This window comes from Schistocerca americana, chromosome 10 (genome assembly GCF_021461395.2).
Source record: "Schistocerca americana isolate TAMUIC-IGC-003095 chromosome 10, iqSchAmer2.1, whole genome shotgun sequence".
In the NCBI taxonomy this organism is placed as follows: Eukaryota; Metazoa; Arthropoda; class Insecta; order Orthoptera; family Acrididae; genus Schistocerca; species Schistocerca americana.
The window spans coordinates 144,780,563-144,803,688 of NC_060128.1; the positions used below are offsets into that span (position 1 = coordinate 144,780,563).

The following is a 23,126-nucleotide window of genomic DNA, read 5'->3' on the forward strand; positions in this document are numbered from 1 at the left end:
TGCCAATCCCGAAGAGATGATTTCCTGCCTCAAAGAAAGGTAGGTACTAGTGACAGATGGTAAGTGCCAAATGACAGTACACATTGTGTATCGTTGCTTAGGCGCCGTCCGTTTCATTTGCGCTTACTCTCGGTTAGCGTTCAACTGGCACACGTGTCAACAGGACGTCGGTCATTCATTCTAACAAGGTCTGCAGCTATTGGCGACAGCCGAGAGCTAATGGTATTCTACATGTAAAGCAGCAATCACAGGTCACCATGTAGCCAGCCCCATGAAAGCTGCCTGCAGCAATAGCCAAAACGTCGCTAGTTTTATCGTATGACGCGCTCACACACCCAGAAGAATCTTTTCGAAACAGTCACACTTGCTGACTGGAAAAGAGAGGCACGCAGAAGAGGAAGAAGAGGAGGAGGAGGAGGAGGAGGAGGAGGAGGAGGAGAAGGAAACGAAAGGAATCCTGACCGATTCAGAGATAATTTGATTTTATTTCAGGGATGACAATATTGAGTCAAATGTACAGACAAGTTGGCATTATGGCCCCAGATCCCATCATGACATTAGACGCACTCTGGCCTCGATTCACACGCTGATTCGTTTGGGAAGCGCATCATAAAGCCGTGTCCAGTCCTGAGGCTAGTTGGCACACAAATGAAACTTCTTGGCAGATTAAAACTGTGTGCTGGACCGAGACTCGAACTCGGGACGTTTGCCTTTCGCAGGCAGGTGCTCTACCACTAAAGCACTTGCCCGTGAAAGGCAAAGGTCCCGAGTTCGAGTCTCGGTCCGGCACACAGTTTTAATCTGCCAAAAAGGGTCATATCAGCGCACACTTCGCTACAGAGTGAAATTCTCATTCTGGCCCACAAATGTTGCAATTGGTTCTTGATATCCTGTGTGCTGGCACTGTAACGGAGATGACGTCGAAGGTGACCCTACATACATCCTGTTGGGGCCAGATCTGAGGATCCAGTTGATCAGGGGACTACCTCAAAATCACGCATACAGTTCAGACACACGTGCCGTAAGCGAAAGAGAGATTGATTTGTTCAAGAACGTCACCACGATGGTGTCGAATGAGAGATAATATACACTCTAAGCGGAAAAAGAAGACGACGCACTACGAAGGGATTACCGAAATGAACACAAATCGGTAGATTTGTAAATGTATAGACAAACTTTTACAATTTCAGAAAAATTGTATGATTTATTCAAGAGAAAGAGCTTCACAAATCGAGAAGCTCAATAACGCATTGGCCCACCTCTGGCCCTTATGTAAGCAGTTACTCGACTTGGCATCGATTGATTTAGTTTTGGATTTCCTCCTCAGGAATGTCGTGCCAAAGTCTGTCCAATTGGCGCGCTAAATCATGAAAATCCCGAGACGGTTGTAGGGCACTGCCCATAATGCTCGAAATGTTCTCAGTTGGGGAGAGATCCGGCAACCTTAATGGCCAAGTTAGCGATAGCCAACTACGACGAAAAGCAGCAGAAACTATCGCCGTGTGCGGGTGTACATTATCTTGCTGAAATAGAAGCCCGGGATGGCTTGCCATGGAGGGCAATAAAAAGGGCTGTAGCGCATCGTCGACCGATCTCTGTGCTGTAATGATACTGTTGATGGCAACCAAATGGAACCTGCAGTGAACAGTTAAATGATACTCTTGTTCTCATCAGGATCGACAGCAAACCTACAATAACACCGACAACAATAGTTAGGGAATACATGTCGGTGTCGCAAGCCAAAGATGAAGAGGTAGAGAAAGTATATGAGGATTTTGAACAGGTAATTCATAAAAGGATATGGAAATCTTAATAGTCTGTGGGGGATCGGAATGCGGTTATAGGGGAAGGAATAGAAGAAATGGTTACGGGCGAATATGGGCTTGGTATTGGGAATGACAGACGTTCTGTAATAAATGTCAGCTAGTAATAACGAATACTCTCCTCAAGAATCACTACAGAAGGTGGTATACCTGGAAAAGGCCAATGATACGGGAAGATTTCAGTTAGATTACATCATGGTCAGGCTGAGATTCCGAAATCGGATACTGGTAATTGGAAATTTGTGGCAAGGTCTTATGGGACCAAACTGCTGAGGTCATCGGTCCCTAAGCTTACACCCTACTTAATCTAACTTAAACTAACTTACGCTAAGGACGACACACATACGCATGCCCGAGGGAGGACTCGAACCTCCGATGGTGAGAGCCTCGAGGACCGTGACAAGATTGGATTGTAAGGCGTAACCAGGAGATGATACAGACGCGAATCACAATTTAGTAGTAATGAAGAGGCTAGTCAGGAAGTATCAATACGCAAAGAAGTGGGATACGGAAGGACTCATGACTTCAGAGATGCGCTGGAAATTCTCTGAGGCTGTAGATGCTGTTATAATGAATAGCTCTGTAGGCATCTCAGTTGAAACGGAATGCACATCTCTAAAAACGACAACCACAGAAACTCAAGAGATAACATAGCTACAAAGACGGTCACAGAAAAAATACTTCAATAGATCAATGAAAGAATGAAGTGCAAAAATATTCATGGTAATCGGGAATACAGAAATTAAAGTCGCTTTGGAATAAAATAAATAGGAAGTTCGGGTAACCTAAGGTGAAATGACTGCCTGAAAAACTTGAAGGGAAAAAAAGAAATGATTGCTGGAAGAAGTGACTCAGAATACAGAAAATTCAAAGCAACCTTCTGTCAAATTAAAAGCAAGGATCCTAACATTAAGAGTGCAATAGGAATTCCACTGCAAAATGCAGAGGAGATAGCAGATGGATGGAAAGAATACATTGAAGGCCTCTGTGAGGGGAAGACGGCTGATGACATGGAGAAGAATGAACAGGGGTCTTGTGTGAGACATGCCGGATCCAGTACTAGAATCAGAAGAAAAAGGTTCAAATGACTCTGAGCACTACGGAACTCAACATCTGACGTCATCAGTCCCCTAGACTTAGAACTACTTAAACCTCACTAACCTAAGGACATCACATACATCCATGCCCGAGGCAGGATTCGAACCTGCGATCGTAGTAGCAGCGCGGTTCCGGACTGAAGCGCCTAGAACCGCTCAGTCACCCTGGCCGGCTACTAGAATCAGAACTTAAAAGGGCTATGGAAGACTTAAAATCGAGTAAGGCAGTAGGAATGGATAAATTTCCAACAGAATTTCTAAAATTATTGAGGGAAGCGGTAACGAAACGACTATTCACTTTGGAGTGTAGAAAGTATGAGTCTGCCGACATACCATCTGAGTTTCGGTAAAATATCATCCACACAATCCGAAGATTGAAAGAACCGAGAAGTGCGCGGAGTATCGTACAATCAGCTTAACAACTCGTACATCCAAGATACTGACAAAAATAATATACGGAACATGGAGAAGAAAATTGAGAACGTGTTCGATAACGATGAGTTTGGCTTTAGGAAAGGTAAAGGTACCAGAGAGGCAGTTCCGACGTTGCGACTGAGAATGGAAGCAAGACTAAAGAAAAATACACGTTCATATGATTTATCGACATGCAAAAAGGGTTCGACAATGTAAAATAGTCCAAGATGTTCGAAATTCTGAGAAAAATAGGGTAAGTTATAGGGAAAGACGGTCAGTATACGATATGTACAAGAATGGAAGACCAAGAACGAAGTGTACGAATCAGAAAGAGTGTAAGACGAGGCTGTAATCTTTCTCACCTTCTGTCCAATCTGTACATCGAAGTAGTAATGACAGAAATAAAAGAAAGATTCAAGGGTGGAATTAAAATTCAACGTGAGAGGATTTTAGTGATAATAATCGCTGATGAAATTGCTATCCTGAGTGAAACTGTTACTGCATCGATGATTTCAGCGGTAAATAAAAATATTAAAAAAGGTAGGAAGATTTTTCTGTTTAGCAAAAGTGACAAAAAGCAGATTTCAGAGTACTTGACGGCTCAACACACAAGTTTTGTCTCAAGTACAGATAGTGTTGAAGATCAGTGGACAAAGTTCAAAACCATCGTACAATATGCGTTAGATGAGTATGTGCCAAGCAAGATAGTAAGAGATGGAAAAGAGCCACCGTGGTACAACAACCGAGTTGGAAAACTGCTGCGGAAACAAAGGGATCTTCACAGCAAACATAAACATAGCCAAAGCCTTGCAGACAAACAAAAACTACGCAAAGCGAAATGTAGTGTAAAGTTCTATGTGCTGACTTGGCAGAAAATCCTAAGAAATTTTGGTCTTATGTCAAAGTGGTAGGTGGATCAAACCAAAATGTCCAGACACTCTGTGACCAAAATGGTACTGAAACAGACGATGACAGACTAAAGGCTGAAATACTCAATGTCTTTTTCCAAAGCTGTTTCACAGACGAAGACTGCACTGTAGTTCCTTCTAGATTTTCGCACAGATGACAAAATGGTAGATATCGAAAAAGACGACAGAGGGATAGAGAAACAATTAAAATCGCTCAAAAGAGGAAAGGCCGCTGGACCTGATGGGATACCAGTTCGATTTTACACAGAGTACGCGAAGGAACTTGCCCCCCTTCTTGCAGCGGTGTACCGTAGGTCTCTAGAAGAGCGTAGCGCTCCAAAGGATTTGAAAAGGGCACGGGTCATCTCCGTTTTCAAGAAGGGACGTCGAACAGATGTGCAGAACTATAGACCTATATCTCTAACATCGATCAGTTGTAGAATTTTGGAACACGTATTATGTTCGAGTATAATGACTTTTCTGGAGACAAGAAATCTACTCTGTAGGAATCAGCATGGGTTTCGAAAAAGACGATCGTGTGAAACCCAGCTCGCGCTATTCGTCCACGAGACTCAGAGGGCCATAGACACGGGTTCCCAGGTAGATGCCGTGTTTCTTGACTTCCGCAAGGCGTTCGATACAGTTCCCCACAGTCGTTTAATGAACAAAGTAAGAGCATATCGACTATCAGACCAATTGTGTGACTGGACTGAACAGTTCCTAGATAACAGAACGCAGCATGTCATTCTCAATGGCAAGTCTTCCGAAGTAAGAGTGATTTGAGGTGTGCCGCAGGGGAGTGTCATAGGACCGTTGCTATTCACAATATACATAAATGACCTTGTGGACGACATCGGAAGTTCACTGAGGCTTTTTGCGGATGATGCTGTGGTATATCGAGAGGTTGTAACAATGGAAATTTGTACTGAAATGCAGGAGGATCTGCAACGAATTAACGTATGGTGCAGGGAATGGCAATTGAATCTCAATGTAGACAAGTGTAATGTGCTGCGAATATACAGAAAGAAAGATCCTTTATCATTTATCTACAATATAGCAGGTCAGCAACTGGAATCAGTTAATTCCATAAATTATCTGGGAGTAGGCATTAGGAGTGATTTAAAATGGAATGACCATGTAAAATTAATGGTCGGTAAAGCAGATGCCAGACAGATTCATTGGAAGAATCCTAAGGAAATACAATCCGAAAACGAAGTAGGTTACAGTACACTTGTTCGCCCGCTGCTTGAATACTGCTCAGCAGTGTGGGATCTGTACCAGATAGGGTTGATCGAAGAAATAGAGAAGACCCAACGGAGAGCAGCGCGCTTCTTTGCAGGATCATTTAGTAATCGCGAAAGCGTCACGGAGATGATAGATAAACTCCAGTGGAAGACTCTGCAGGAGAGACGCTCAGTAGCTCGGTACGGGCGTTTGTTGAAGTCTCGAGAACATACCTTCAACGAGGAGTCAAGCAGTATATTGCTCCCTCCTACGTATATCTCGCTAAGAGACCGTGAGGATAAAATCCGAGATATTAGAGCCCACACAGTCTTTCTTTCCACAAACAATACGAGACTGGAATAGTAGGGAGAGCCGATAGAGGTACTCAAAATACCCTCCGCCACAGACCGTCAGGTGGCTTGCGGAGTATGGGTGTAGATGTAGATGTAGAAAGTGACGAAGAATTAAATGATGTTCTGGATGGAATGAACAGTGTAATGAGTACAGAAAATGGGTTGAGAGTAAATCGAAGATAGACGGAAGTAATGAGAAGTAGCAGAAATGAGGACAGAAACTTACCAGGGTTGGTGATCACGAAGTAGATGAAGTTAAGGAATTCTGCTACTTAAGCAGAAAATATTCCATGACGGACGGAGCAAGGAGGGTATAAATAGCAGACTGGCACTGATCTTGACACACTTTTTTCGTATACAATTAAAAGTCGCAACAGGTTCGCCAACTGTTACGCAAGGCACTACCTGGCGCCATTTGACGTATATCGATGTAACTGTACCACCCAACTGAAAGCCAGCAGAGAGCTGTAAAACATGAACTGTATGAGTGGTCAAAGTATACCCGGTTTACGATACTGAAGTAGCGGTTGGTAACCATCCATTCGCATTTCTCTCTGAAAAGACTCGCTCCGCTGTAATGATTTTATTTCTATTATTGTGGACGTACCCTTTGTCGTTATTTGCTGTTAATCACGGTAGCCGGTGTAAAGTATACGTTCGTATTTGTTCGTTGGGTAACGCAGCAAATAGCCATCAACCGCCGGGGCTATAACTTCTCCCGCATGCTCCGAACGTGCTCAGATACAGGTCGGCATTTAAAATATTCTGATAGGAGACCTTATCAGTGAGCTGTCGGTATCAGATCTGAAACTATTCGTAGTATTCTGTTTTTATCTTACAATCCGCCGACGTTGCTGATAACCTGTCAAACTGTTTTCCAGTAGTTCCGAGTGCTTAAACGATGCACTTGAAATTACATCTGCGTTAATGGGAGTTGGAAGTGACTGAAGAGGTCTGGCCAGTGCACCGTAGCTATGATTTTTCGGTTCAAATGGCTCTGAGCACTATGGGACAACATCTGAGGTCATCAGTCCCCTTGAACTTAGAACTACTTAAACCTAACTAACCTAAGGACATCACGCACATCCATGCCCGAGGCTGGATTCGAACCTGCGACCGTAGCGGTCCTGCGGGTCCAGACTGAAGCGCCTAGAACCGCACGACCACCGCGGCCGGCTGATTTTTCGGCATAGTATTACACACTGATGCAGTCGTGGAGAAAAAATCTCAAGTTTTTTTGTTTAATCTTCCTGTTGAACAACTAGAATCACATAACGACTTCAGTTCCTCTTATTACATCATAGTTCCTGTTTTTCTAGTAGTCCTTAATCTTCTCCCCGCGTCGTCTTTTCCTTTATGCTGTCCAAGTTGTTCCCGATGTCTTACTCTGCCTTGAAAGTCTCATCATGAATTTAGTATTTTATTCTTAATAGCGTTTCTTTCTATTATTTCCGATTCTTTGATGTTGTTTCTTTCCAATCCTCTAATTTATGTAATCCATGCTATTACCGATTTGTTTTTTCAGGAATACAGCAATATTTGTTTCGTTGCCTGTTCTCATTCATTCAGCAGACACGTCCAAGGAAGGTTAATCTTAGCTTTGCCATTACTTCTGATATTTTCTGTATATTTTCGTAACTTCTCATTTTCCAGTTATCTGTAGTTCGTATTGCATTCATTATTTTGCTAGTAATCCGTCTTTCAAGTACCTCTATTGTTTGCAGCTTCTACAATGAATTGCCAAAGAAACTTGTATAGGCATGCGTATCCAAATGCACCGAAATATGTAAACAGGCAGAATATGGCGCTGCGGTCGGCAACGCCTGTATTAGACAACAAGTGTTTGGCGCAGTTGTTAGATCGGTCACTGCTCCTACAATGGCAGGTTATCAAGATTTAAGTGAGTTTGAACGTGGTGTTATAGTCGGCGCACGAGCAATGGGACACACCGTCTCCGAAGTAGAGATGAAGTGGCGATTTTTCCGTACGACCATTTCACTAATGTACCGTGAATATCAGGAGTCTGGCAAAACATCGTATCTGCAACATCGCTGTGGCCTGAAAAAGATCCTGCAAGAACGGAATCGACGACTAAAGAGAATCGTTCGACGTGACAGATGGGCAACCCTTCCGCAAATTGCTGCAGGTTTCTATGCTGGGCCGTCAACGAGTGTCAGCGTGCGAACCATTCAACGAAACATCATCGAGATGGGCTTTCGCAGCCAAAGGCGCATTCGTGTGCGCTTGATGACTGCAGAACACCAAGCTTTACGCCTGGCCTGGACCCGTTAATACCTGTACTGGACTGTTGATGATTGTAAACATGTTGCCTGATCGGACGAGTCTCGTTTCAAATTCCGTCGAGCGGATGGACGCGTACAAGCCTCATGAATCCATAGACCCTGCGTGTCAACAAAGGACTGTTAAAGCTCGTGGAGGCTCTGTAATTGTGTGGGGCGTGTGCAGTTGGGACCCCTGATACGTCTAGATAGGACTCTTAAGAGATGACATGTACGTGAGCATCTTGTCTGATCACCTGCATCCATTCATGTCCAATGTGAATTCCGACGGACTTGGGCAATTCCAGCAGGACAATGCGACACCCCAAACTCTCAGAATTGCTACAGGTTCTAGGAACACTCTTCCGAGTTTAAACACTTCCTATGGCCGGCAGACTCCCCAGACATGAACGTTATTTAGCATATGTGGTATGCCTTGCAATGTGCTGTTTAGAAGAGATCTCCCACCCCTCGTATTCTTACAGATTTATGGACAGCCCTGCCGGATTCATGGTGTCAGTTCCCTCCAGCACTACTTCAGACGAGTCCATGCCATGTCGTGTTGCGGAACTTCTGCGTGCTCGCGGAGGCCCTGCATGATATTAGGCAGTTGTTCCAATTTCTTTGGCTCTTGAGTGAATTCTTCGTGAAGCAGTCACATGGATAGAAACATTGTGGTCTCACCACCGTGATACGGTGTTTTGGTTTTCTTTTTCTACTTGCGCATTTCTTGTGTAGGTACTTTAAGAGATTATTACTATTGTTATCTGTCGTTGTTCTCATTTTGCGTTTATGAGCGCAAATTACGTTCAGTCTACGATGACCGTATCGATCGTGTACTCGCCGCGTATCCAGGCGTGTTAACGCGACCGCTTTTTCGACGGGGAGGTATGCTGCCCCGGATTAACGACGAAGGGGAGGTGTGCTGAACAGTCTGAACGTGGTTTTTAGGCAGTTTCCCACATGCCATTTGATGAATACCGGGTTGGTTGCCGTGTTCTACCTCAGATACACCCTACGCAAGCATTAAGAGCACTTTCCCACACTTGCGCACGTAATTTACTCTATACGCAGACAGATTGGGCACAATGCTGCTGTCCTTGGGGGAGGGGTGGTGGTGGTGGTGGTGGTGGTGGTGGTGGTGGTGGTGGTGGTGGTGGTGGTGGTGATTGATTTGTGGGGCGCTCATCAGCGCCCGTGCAAATTCCCAACCTTTGTTCAGCCCAGTCTCGCTACTTCCATGAATGATGATGATGAAATGATGAGGACAACACAAACAACCAGTCATCACGAGGCAGGTGAAAATCCCTGAGCCCCCCGGGAAGCGAGAACGCGACCGCGAGACCACGAGCTGTGGGGTGGGGGTTGAATATAGGAGACAGATGACCATAGCTGTTTGGCCTCCCTAAAGACTTACTCACCACCCAACAGGAGTAACCTGTGTGAAGGTCCAGCACATCTAACGGTAAGGTGGACCCCTAATCACAGTCCATCGTCATTTTTCAGTCAAAAAAATTGCTGAAAGAGTTGAACGAAGCAATAAAGGACAGAAAAAGTGTTAAATTGTCCTCGGAGAACTGAACCCCTGACATTAAGATTAGTAGTGGCTATAAGGCCAGGGATTTTCTGCGCTCCAGATTCGGGTATTGTCTGGTTTCCACCACCATTCACAAAAACAGTTGCTTCGTTCCTGGAGACAAGTTCGCCATTATACTTGCTCACAAGCTGTAGCTCTGGCGGAACAGCTTGTATAGAGGACACTCTTAGAAACAGGCCACTAGGAGCCGCTGTTGATGCGAGATACTGCTATTGCGTTAAAATCTACATCTACATCCATGCTCCGCAAGCCACCTGACGGTGTGTGGCGGAGAGTACCTTAATACCTCTATCGATTCTCCCTTCTGTTCTAGTCTCGTATTGTTCGTGGAAAGAAAGATTCTCGGTATACCTCTGTGTCTCTCTGATTTTATCCCCATGGTCTCTTCGCGAGATATACGGAGGAGGGAGCAATATACTGCTTGACTCCTCGTCGAAGGTATGTTCTCGAAACTTCAACAAAAGCCCGTAGCGAGCTACTGAGCGTCTCTCTTGCAGAGTCTTCCACTGGAGTTTATCTATCATATACGTAACTGTTTCGCTATTACTAAATGATCCCGTAACGAAGCGCGCTGCTCTCCGTTGGATCTTCTCTATCTCTTCTATCGATCCTATGTGGTACGGATCCCACACCGGTGAGCAGCATTCAAGCAGTGGGCGAACAAGTGTACTGTAACCTACTTTCTTTGTTTTCGGACTGCATGTCCTTAGGATTCTTCCAATGAATCTCAGTCTGGCATCTGCTTTACCGACCATTAATTTTATATGATCATTCCATTTTAAATCACTCCTAATGCCTACTCCCAGATAATTTGTGGAATTAACTGCTGACCTGCTATATTGTAGATAAATGATAAAGGTTCTTTCTTTCTATGTATTCGCAGCACATTACACTTGTCTACATTGAGTTTTAATTGCCATTCCCTGCTACATGCGTAAATTCGTTCCAGATGCTCCTGCATTTCAGTACAATTTTCCATTGTTACAATCTCTCGATATACTACAGCATCATCCGCAAAAAGCATCAGTAAACTTCCGATGTTATTCACAAGGTGATTTATGTATATTGTGAATAGCAACGGTCCTACGACACTTGTGTTAAAATCTGTCTTTTAATATTGATTATTGTCGAAAGAATAAATCAGAGATTGCCCCAGTAGTTTCTTGAGAATGAGCGTTTAAAGGGACAGAGTTGTGAAGAGACGGAAATTTCGCTTCAAGCTTTTCGTTGCACCGATGTTTTGCAATTTTTATGAGTGACTAACACAGCAACGATACCTTCATTCGACTTTCGGTAGTCAGTCACTTTCAGAGGAAAATACACTCGCTAGGAGATGTCAAAAAGTGAGTTAAGCATTATCATGGACGGCCAAGTAACTGTTCACCTACATCTACGTCGATACTCAGTAAGCCACCGAACGGTGCATGGCGGAGGGTATCCTGTACCACTAAGAGTCATTTCCTTTCCTGTTCCACCCGCAAATAGAGCGAAGGAAAAGAGTGTGTCTGTATGCCACCGTGTGAGAATTTCTAGTATGTTATCTTCGTGGTCTTTAGGTGCAGTTCGTGGCAGTAGAATCGTTCGACAGTCAGCTTCAAATGCCCGTTTCTCTATATTTTCTCAGTAGTGTTTCTCGGAAAGAACGTCGCTTTCCCTCCGTGGATTCCCGTTTGAGTTCCCCAAGCAACACTTACGTGTTCGAACCTACCGATAATTAATCTACCAGCCAGCATCTGAATTGCTTCGATGCCTGCTGAAACGCCCGCTAAACCCGCTGGGCAGAACAGGTGATTAGGACTGTGGAAAGGGCCAAATAAGGTTGGTGTCAGTTTCATCTTAAAATTGTAATTTACTGTAATTTAATAACACATTTACAACCAAGCAGCACATAGCCGAACTTTTACGAGTTTCAGACTCCAAATCGTTCATGGCTGAAGCACTCCAAACAAGAAATCTTAAAAATCAACAAGGTAAATTTCAAGTGACTGAAGACCCACAGTTAAAATTGCAAATAAAGTAATTAAAATAGGCTGAAAGCCTCAAGGCAAGGGTGGATAGACAATCAAGATACAATACAAACAGCTGAAGGTCCGCAATTTTCCAAAATTAAAAAAAAAATATAACCATAAGCCTTAAGTTTTAAATAGCTGAAACCAGACTAAAAGAAAAGGCAACACGACGGCAATAACCTTTCAGCAAATATCCACTTGCCGGAATTCAAACTTACTTACATAAAACACAGTAAAACCAAGAATTTTTCTTTTATCATTGGCAAAGATAAATTATAAACAGACAATTAAACACCGGTGAGAAAGACAGTAAAGACAACAGCGCTCAGAAGCCTCTAGGGGGTCGGTCTGCCCTCGTTCACTTAGGTGAGACAGGTGGTGAGCCCAACTACACTTGATCTGTCGGAGCCCAACTAAGGGACAGCCACGGACAGACCGTCAAACGACTTGCTTGCCACCAATCCGTACATGAGAATTTAAATTCAAAATGATTATCCACAATCAAATATATATATATATGTATTAAGCTGTCAAAACTACACACCGTGTTGGGCAGTGACAACATGTGAGGAAAGGACACTGCCTGAAATTACGTTAGTGGCCAGGGCAGGTAACCAGAACACTAACGGCCACAAGGCAGAAAATTCCGCTGGAGCACTTGAATTGTAGTCAACCAGTATAGTTAATTGCACCGCATGGCGGCTAAATTTCAACAAAACAAACACTCGGTGTTGCTCACAGAAAACCTCCCCAACATCGAACCACCGAAACGGACGACACAACATGAATTGACGTGGCTTGGGTACTTGAAAAGCACCACTCAACTCTGTCGTCCTGGGTCGGTGAGCCACGAAGCTCGTAGCGATCGGACAGCTCCACACACGCTCCGACACTGCGCACGGACCGCCAGCGGACCCAGCCGACTGCACCGCGCGGAGATAACTTCCCTGGTCCGCGCCAACCGACTGACTCGCTCAGAATGCCGACAACATCTAAAATAGCCGTCAGTGAACATAACGCCAACAACACACACAACCTGACAAACACTTGAGCAAAGGCCTGAAGGATACCCAACAGTAACTAAGCATGCACGAAGACAAATCGGGAGTTCATGTGCGCCTCCGCGCGCGCGCGCTGGCACACACACACACACACACACACACACACACACACACACACACACACACACACACACACCAGCGCGCGCACACACACACACACACACACACACACACACACACACACACACACAACCCGACTGCACTGCCACTCCCCGACTGGCAGGTCCGGACTGCGCTCCAGACGCGTTCCAACTGACTGGCAGACCCGGATTCGAAACCCGAACTCTCTCACGACAGACAACGACCGGGAAGCAATAGCCGCCGAGGAAAGATACTATGAGAGGGGATACATCTATACGGCGCCGCTCACGATCAAGCAAAGCAGCAACTCAGTGACCGTAGTAATTTAAATTAACGTAGTGATGTGGAAGTACGAGGGCAGTTCAATAAGTAATGCAACACATTTTTTTTTCAAGGCCAATTTTGGTTGAAAAAACCGGAAATTTCTTGTGGAATATTTTCAAACATTCCCGCTTCGTCTCGTATAGTTTCGTTGACTTCCGACAGGTGGCAGCGCTGTACGGAGCTGTTAAAATGGCGTCTGTAACGGATGTGCGTTGCAAACAATGGGCAGTGATCGAGTTTCTTTTGGCGGAAAACCAGGGCATCTCAGATATTCATAGGCGTTTGCAGAATGTCTACGGTGATCTGGCAGTGGACAAAAGCACGGTGAGTCATTGGGCAAAGCGTGTGTCATCATCGCCGCAAGGTCAAGCAAGACTGTCTGATCTCCTGCGTGCGGGCCGGCCGTGCACAGCTGTGACTCCTGCAATGACGGAGCGTGCGAACACACTCGTTCGAGATGATCGACGGATCACCATCAAACAACTCAGTGCTCAACTTGACATCTCTGTTGGTAGTGCTGTCACAATTGTTCACCAGTTGGGATATTCAAAGGTTTGTTCCCGCTGGGTCCCTCGTTGTCTAACCGAACACCATAAAGAGCAAAGGAGAACCATCTGTGCGGAATTGCTTGCTCGTCATGTGGCTGAGGGTGACAATTTCTTGTCAAAGACTGTTACAGGCTATGAAACATGGGTTCATCACTTCGAACCTGAAACAAAACGGCAATCAATGGAGTGGCGCCACACCCACTCCCCTACCGGGAAAAAGTTTAAAGCCACACCCTCAGCCGGTAAAGTCATGGTTACAGTCTTCTGGGACGCTGAAGGGGTTATTCTGTTCGATGTCCTTCCCCATGGTCAAACGATCAACTCTGAAGTGTATTGTGCTACTCTTCAGAAATTGAAGAAACGACTTCAACGTGTTCGTAGGCACAAAAATCTGAACGAACTTCTCCTTCTTCATGACAACGCAAGACCTCAGACAAGTCTTCGCACCCGAGAGGAGCTCACAAAACTTCAGTGGACTGTTCTTCCTCATGCACCCTACAGCCCCGATCTCGCACCGTCGGATTTCCATATGTTTGGCCCAATGAAGGACGCAATCCGTGGGAGGCACTGCGCGGATGATGAAGAAGTTATTGATGCAGTACGACGTTGGCTCCGACATCGACCAGTGGAATGGTACCGTGCAGGCATACAGGCCCTCATTTCAAGGTGGCGTAAGGCCGTAGCATGGAATGGAGATTACGTTGAAAAATAGTGTTGTGTAGCTAAAAGATTGGGGAAAAACCTGGTGTATTTCAATGCTGAATAAAGCAACCCCTGTTTCAGAAAAAATATGTGTTGCATTACTTATTGAACTGCCCTCGTACGTTAAAAACAGGGTGTATGGCGGGAACACGAGCCACGTACGACTCACCTGCCTTCAATCCGACTTGGTCCGGACCCCAAACACTCGAGCACTGCTCAAGAATGGGTCGCACCAGTACCCTAAATACAGTCTCGTGTAGGTGAACCACTCTTTCCTGAAACTCTCCCAATGAACCGAAGTCGACCATTCGCCTTCCCTGCCACAGTTCTCACATGCTCGTCCTATTTTGTCTCTCTTTGGACGTAACACCCAAATACTTAAACGACTTGACTGTGTCAAGCAGGAAACTAGTAACACTGTATCTTCCACTCATCCTCATTAAATTAAATTTTTGCATATTTAGGGCTAATTGCCATTCATCACACCAACTGGAAATTTTGTCTAAGTCGTATCTTCCTAAAGTGACTCTACTTCGATACTTTACGTACACCATGGCATCGTCAGCAAACAATCGCAGATTGCTGCCCACACTGTCTGTCAAATTGTTTATGTGTGTAGGGAACAACAACGGTCCTATCACACTTCCCTGGGGCACTCCTAACGATACCCTTGTCTCTGATGAACACTCCCCGTCAAGTAAAACATACTGGGGTGTATCCGTGAATCTATGCCGTATGCTCGTACCTTCGTTAATAGCGTTCAGTGGGGCACAGTGTCAAAGGGTTTCGGAAATGTAGAAATACGAAATCTGCCTGTTGCCCTTCATTCAAGTGAGAAAAGGGCAAGGTGAGTTTCGTACTAGCGATGCTTTCTAAAGCCATGCTGATTGGAGGGCATAAGCTTCGTGAATGTGTTCAAGAATTCAACAGCAAACCGAAGCTAGGGGTGTCCCCGTGTCAGTGAAGAAGTGTGTGCTCTTACCGCCTTAGCAACAAGTTGTTCTACATCTACATGGATACTCTGCAAATCACATTTAAGTGCCTGGCAGAGGGTTCATTCTCTATTATTCCAATCTCGTATAGCGCGCGGAAAGAGTGAACACCTGTATCTTTCCGTACGAGCTCTGATTTCCCTTATTTTATCTTCGTGATCGTTCCTCCCTAAGTAGGTCGGTGTCAACAAAATATTTTCGCATTCTGAGGAGAAAGTTGGTGATCGGAATTTCGTGAGAAGATTCCGGCGCAACGAAAAACTCCTTTCTTTAAGTGATGTCCAGCCCAAATCCTGTATCATTTCTGTGACACTCTCTCCCATATTTCGCAATAATACAAAACGTGCTGCCTTTCTTTGAACTTTTTCGATGTACTCCGTCAGTCCTACCTTGTAAGGATCCCATACCGCGCTGCAGTATTCTAAAAGAGGACGGACAAGCGTAGTGTAGGCAGTCTCCTTAGAAGGTCTGTTACATTTTCTAAGTGTCCTGCCAATAAAACGCAGCCTTTGGTTAGCCTTCCCCACTGCATCTTCTCTGTGTTCTTTCCAATTTAAGTTGTTTGTAATTGTAATACCTAGGTATTTAGTTGAATTTAAGGCTTTTGGATTAGAATGATTTATCGTGTAACCGAAGTTTGAGTTCCTTCTAGCACTCACTTAGATGACCTCACACTTTTGGTTATTTAGGGTTAACTGCCACTTTTCGCACCATTCAGATATTTTTTCTAAATCGTTTTGCAGTTTGTTCATCCAGTGAACACAATTTTTTTGTAACATTTTTGGGGAAAAGCTATCTTGTAAGCTGTATAAAATTAGTGACAGACAACAGTCTAGAGCGCGATGGTCATTATGTTTTAAATAACCTAAGAAGAGGGCATCTTCAAAATAGCACCATCAGCTGAAGTTGACGTTTCCGACTTTGATAGAGGTCGGATTGTGGCCTATCGCGATTGCGGTTTATCGTATCGCGACATTGCTGCTCGCGTTGGTCGAGATCCAGTGAGTGTTTGTAGAATATGAAATCGGTGGGTTCAGGAGCGCATTACGGAACACCATGCTGGATCCCAACGGCCTCGTATCACTAGCAGTCGAGATGACAGGCATCTTATCCGCATGGCTGTAACGGATCGTGCAGCCACGTCTCGATCCCCGAGTCAACAGATGGGGACGTTTGCAAGACGACAACCATCTGCACGAACAGTTCGACGGCGTTTGCAGCAGCATGGACTATCAGCTCGGAGACCATGGCTGCGGTTACCCTTAACACTGCATCACAGACAGGAGCCCCTGCGATGGTGTACTCAACGACGAACCTGGGTGCACGAATGGCAAAACGTCATTTTTTCGGATGAATCCAGGTTCTGTTTACAGCATCAGGATGGTCACATCCGTGTTTGGCGACATCGCGGTGAACGCACATTGGAAGCGTGTATTTGTCATCGCCATACTGGCGTATCACCCTGCGTGATGGTATGAGGTGCCATTGGTTACACGTCTCGGTCACCTCTTCTTCGCAGTGACAGCACTTTGAACAGTGGACGTTACAGTTCAGATGTGTTACGACGCGTGACTCTGCCCTTCATTCGATCCCTTCAGCAGGATAACGCACGACCACATGTTGTAGGTCCTGTACGGGCCTTTCTGGATACAGAAAATGTTCGACTGCTGCCCTGGCCAGCACATTCTCCAGATCTCTCACCAACTGAAAACGTCTGGTCAATGGTGGCCGAGCAACTGGCTCGTGACAATACGCCAGTCAGTACTCTTGATGAACTGTGGTATCGTGTTGAAGCTGCATGGGCAGCTGTACCTGTACACGCCATCCAAGCTCTGTTTGACTCAATGCCCGGGCGTATCAAGGCCAGAGGTGGTTGTTCTGGGTACTGATTTCTCAGGATGTATGCACCCAAATTGCATGATAATGTAATCGCATGTCAGTTCTTGTATAATATATTTGTCCAGTTAATACCCGTTTATCGTCTGCATTTCTTCTTGGTGTAGCAATTTTGATGGCGAGTAGTGTAAAATACCGATCGCGATCTAGACTGCTTTTTCGCTAATTTTAAGCTAACGCAATGTCTGCTGCAGTGTCTCGTGGGAAGTGGGGCAGTTTGGAAACACAACTGTTTACCTTGTCCTACGTTTCGTGCAGTCTAGCTATTGTGACGTGTTGCTACATTCTGTTGTTAAGCCATTGCCTCCGGAGCTTTACGACTGAGGGTCTTCGTCGCAGTCGCAGACTGCAGTGCGCTGGTCCGTGATTGGCCAGCTGTTAGGTAAGTGGCCCTCAATGTCGCCGGCTCACAAAGCACCGGACGCGCCTACTCCACAGCCACAAAGCCAGCCGCCGCCTCGCAGTTTAAAGGCTCGAACGACGTGTCGCCCCGGCTGCTCTACACCGGCCCGACACCAATAAAGGCGTCTTCCCGCGTGACGTGAATGCGTTCGTGGACGAGCAGTTACTAGAGTTGACTGGCGTCACAGCGTGGAATCCCACTGTCGCGAATGTGTAGCGTGAAGTGTTGTGAGTCCACAGCCGAGGGTATAAAGTAGCACAGGGCGTGCCAGTAAACGAGTAACCTAACGTCAGAAGGGACGCTACGAAGCAGGAGGAACTGCGTTTTTGTAGTAAAGCCGTCGGCACACGGACCGTGCATCCGAACGTTGAGGGTTGAGCGTGCCGATTTTCTGACGTCATAGCGTGGAATACGAGGCCCACGAGAAAGACAGGCCGCGGCGCGTACGTCACGAAGGTAGTCCTGAACTCTCTCGCTCGCTCAGGTCAGCAGACAAAATGCGTTTCTAAACCTGTCAACTCGCAGCTGGGCGTGTAAGTACTAACGAGAATTGCATCTTCCACTGGAATCTGCTATTATGAAGTCTTACTGATTAATAATAGTACAGCCCGCATCTCGTGGTCGTGCGGTAGCGTTCTCGCTTCCCACGCCCGGGTTCCCGGGTTCGATTCCCGGCGGGGTCAGGGATTTTCTCTACCTCGTGATGGCTGGGTGTTGTGTGCTGTCCTTAGGTTAGTTAGGTTTAAGTAGTTCTAAGTTCTAGGGGACTTATGACCACAGCAGTTGAGTCCCATAGTGCTCAGAGCCATTTGAACCATTTGAGCCAATAATAGTACAGCAAAATTTAATTTAAGATCAATCCTCTATATAAATTTATAACGGCGTGTTTATAGCATTTAGTCTTCTGCTTAACAGTTTATTGTATTCTGCTTAACAGTACTCATTACATGCTGGAAGTGGTGCCTCGTGGAACTGATATTCATTTTAGCATGATTTTGTTTTACTGTACGCCAGTACAGCCGTAACAGATTATAAGTAGTCCCTTGTACTTCCTATCATTACAGGACTAGTAACAGAAATATTCCATAATAGCAGATTGCAGTATAAGATTCAGTTTTCGTTTCTACGGAGACGCCTAGTTACAAGTTAACAAGTGTAGAAACGTAGTTTGTCTACTGATTTCAGTCAGTCTTTTCCGAACGTGCAGAGCAATATCTAGCATGTCAGATATTCTGAGCGTGCGTATGAGCGTTGACCAATCAGATAGCACAACACCACCTACGTCACATGCACGCCATCTCCCTTCAGCACAGAGTTGTGAGGCGCCATATTGGCATTCATTTCAAGCCTACACGTATATATACAATTTCTGAGCACCAGCAAATTGAGAATCACTGGAAAAGCCGTTGCTAACTGTGTGATCCGTTGCAACAAATTAATGAGAAACATCATATTCGTGGCAAAAGAATTATTCTAACTTGCGTATTATGAGAGTAGGCTATTTGAAGGCAGCTACACACTGAAGATCCACCCAAAACGCATTGTTCTTGGTACAATTTGTTATAATTAAATTTCATTTAGTAGCATAGTTACCATTAAAGCTTTCAGCAAGTGCTAAGATTGGTAAGATCCTAGGAATGGCTATTAATCTCAAATTGTTGGTTTAGCGTGGTGAATAGCGTCAGTCATTTGTGAAATTTTTATGTTTGGGCTGTGGTTCGCGACTCGCCAGTACGTAATTTTTTTTTTTTTGCTAACATTTGCGTTTTTATTAGGTTTTGTTACTTTATTATCAGTTTAATATAAATATATACTATAATTTTTGATGTTATGTAAATATAAGTTCACCTTTCTTTGGGTGATCGATTGGCTTGATCTACACTACACCTTGAGCTACTTCTATAAAGATATTTTGCTCCTTTTTCTTTTACGCTTTGTAATTCACGTGTTGCAAAGATTCTGCTACTGGGTAGGAACAGTGATGAAGTAAGACTGACCATAGAGTTTTAGTAAAATGTGGGAATGATGAAATAATGTTTATCTTATGTGAAGAAGTATTGCAAATTTGTATCGCAGTTCGTAATGGAACTTTTATAAGCCTGTGTCCATATTGATTGGACATGATACTTTCCTTTTCGTGGACAATGGAGGAAATGTGCGTTTTATTAGAGCTAACGTGAGAATTTTACGAGCGCCCGTTGAGTAAACAGTGTGATTTACGAACTAGAAACTTTCCGCAACTGCCGCCGGAGTGCGTTGGGATCGCGTGTACCAATTTAGGGCCCACGTACCGTATGCACAAGTATGTCTTGAAAGAAGGATATAAGATGAACATCAACAAAAGCAAAACGAGGATAATGGAATGTAGTTGAATTAAGTTGGGTGACGCTGAGGGAATTAGATTAGGAAATGAGACACTTAAAGTAGTAAAGGAGTTTTGGTATTTAGGGAGCAAAATAACTGATGATGGTCGAAGTAGAGAGGATATAAAATGTAGACTGGCAATCGCGAGGAAAGCGTTTCTGAAGAGGAGAAATTTGTTAACATCGAGTGTAGATTTAAGTGTCAGGAAGTCATTTCTGAAAGTATTTGTATAGAGTGTAACAGTGTAAGGAAGTGAAACATGGACGATAAATAGTTTGGACAAGAAGAGAATAGAAGCTTTCGAAATGTGGTGCTACAGAAGAATGCTGAAGATTAGATGGGTAGATCACATAACTAATGAGGAGGTATTGAATAGAATTGGGGAGAAGAGAAATTTGTGGCACAACTTGACTAGAAGAAGGGATCGGTTGGTAGAACATGTTCTGAGGCATCAAGCGGTCACCAATTTAGTATTGGAGGGCAGCGTGGAGTGTAAAAATCGTAGAGGGAGACCAAGAGATGAATACACTAAGCAGATTCAGAGGGATGTAGGTTGTAGTAGATACTGGGAGATGAAGAAGCTTGCACAGGATAGAGTAGCATGGAGAGCTGCATCAAGGGATCACCAATTTGGTATTGGAGGGCAGCGTGGAGGGTAAAAATCGTAGAGGGAGACCAAGAGATGAATACACCAAGCAGATTCAGAATCATGTAAGTTGCAGTAGGTACTGGGAGATGAAGAAGCTTGCACAGGATAGAGTAGCATGGAGAGCTGCATCAAACCAGTCTCTGGACTGAAGAGTACAGACTACAACAACAACATGCACTGGGCCATTTTACCATTAAATCTACGGGGGTTGGGGGGGGGGGGGGGTGGGTGGGTGGGAAGGGAGGGTGGCGATGGTCAGATTCCCTCTCAGAAACACAGCACCACGCGATGGAGACGCAGTTCAGTGCCACTGGCCGCCCGCTGTCAGCTGTCCGCCTTCGGCCTGTGTGTGCTGAGTTTGGCGCCGTGCTTGTTTACTCGTCCACGGGCGACTGCTACACACGGCGCGATTAACGAGCGCCGCCGCTCCTGTTTGCAGCTACAGCTGCTGCCGAAGAAACTGGAGCGTCCGAAGCTGAGCACCTGCGCCTGCTGTCCGGCTGTCTGCTCCGTAGCGGTGCTCAGCGGATCCGGTTAACCGGCGGCTAACTCGGAGTTTCCGGTTGGCTCCGCTGCCTCCGTGGCAGACGATGAGGAAGCGGGTGCAGTGCTCGGTTGACAGAAGCCGGCGGACGGATCCCACATAGAAGCAGCTACCGTGCGACGTGTGGCTATAAAATAATGGGACTGCCGCTGTCACACCGTAAATTTGCATGCGTCAAAGATGAACGGCCATTAGCTGTGAAGCCTTCTCAGTCGAATGCGGCATCTCTGTTGTATATAGACGAATCAATGTGGCCTTAGAGCCAACGCTCTTGCCGCAGTGGTAACACCGGTTCCCGTCAGATCACCAAAGTTAAGCGCTGTCGGGCTGGGCTAGCACTTGGATGGGTGACCATCCGGTCTGCTGAGCGCTGTTGGCAAGCGGGGTGCACTCAGCCCTTGTGAGGCAAACTGAGGAGCTACTTGACTGAGAAGTAGCGGCTCCGGTCTCGTAAATTGACATTCTGCCGGGAGAGCGGTGTGCTGACCACATGCCCCTCCATATCCGCATCCAGTGACGCCTGTTGGATGAGGATGACACGGCGGCCGGTCGGTACTGCTGGGCCTTCCACATCCTGTTCGGACGGAGTTTAGTTTTTAACGTGGCCTTAAAACTGTCGTTTTGTTTCGCCGGAAAAATCATAAGCGTAATAATGCAGCAACGAAATGCCGTTAAGTTTCACATGAAACTTGGAAGAACTCCTACTGAAACCTATCTCTCTTTCCAAGCATTAATCCCGACGTTGCGGGGTCTGCTGTTATGGTTAAACGGGCATGTTAATTTTAAGGGGTGGCCCGACGCCGTTCCTGTCGCCACCCCCCCCCTGCCAAACCCCCCCCCCCCCCCCCTGGGAGGGAATAAGTGTACTGCAGCTGTCTGCATCTAGTGGAAGCCATGGAATAGTGCGAACGAGTTCAAATGTCTGCGAATGGTGTAACTGAGGCGGAACGTGGGGATCAGCCCGGTATTCACCTAGAAGGATGTGGAAAACCGCCTAAAAACCACTTCCAGGCTGGCCGGCACACCAGCCCTCGTCGTTAGCCCGCCGGGCGGATTCGATCCGGGGCCAGCGCGCCTACCCGAGGCCAGGAAGTAGCGCGTTAGCGCTTTCGGCTACTCTGGCGGGTTCCTACTGAAACCTATCTTTTTACTAAAATAAGTGTTTGGCGAAGACTGTTTATCACTTACCCGAGTTTCTGAGTGGTTCAAGCGTTTCCAAGATGGTCGAGAAGACGTTGAAGATAACTCACGCTCGCGTCGCCCATCAACATCAGAAAAGGGTGAAAATATCGAAAAAAGTGGATAAACTGATTTTTTGTGACAGTAAGTTAAATTTTACAAAACCATTGTAACATGAGAAAAATGCGTGCAGAACACTTGCCAAAAATTCTCACGATGGAACAAAAAAATGATCGTGAAAATTTTTGTACTGAGGCTTTGAATACCATTGAAAATTGTGCTAACTTCTTGGAAAGAATGATAACATGTGACAAATCTTGGGTTTTCACTGAAGAGCTAGGAAAAAAAAGCATCAATCTACACGCTGGAAAGGCCCCAATTTCACTCGAATGAGCAATTAAAGATTCTGAGCTAGGGTTTTTTTTTCCTATAATGAACGTTACTGCCTTGGAGGTTCTTGCCCAACTCCGTAAGAAGGAAATGACCCGAACGGTGGAAGAAAGTCTGCATCAAGACAACGCTCTATCTCGTACCGCGTTGTCTGTTAAGAGGTTTCTAGCGAAGTACAGTGTTAGACGAACCACCTTATTCGCCTGACCTAGCACCATGTGACTTTTATCTATTCCCCAAGGTCAAATCTGCATTAAAAGGAACAAAATTTCAATCCGTTGAAGCAGTG

General features: G+C 45.4%; 1 protein-coding gene and 1 pseudogene across 2 annotated transcripts in view; both read left to right on the plus strand.

Moving 5' to 3' along the window:
• LOC124552417 (myc box-dependent-interacting protein 1) overlaps positions 1–23,126 on the plus strand; it is a 436,091-nt gene that overhangs the window by 175,282 nt on the left and 237,683 nt on the right. The window lies entirely within an intron of this gene.
• On the plus strand, positions 21,530–21,647 carry LOC124552882 (annotated as a pseudogene).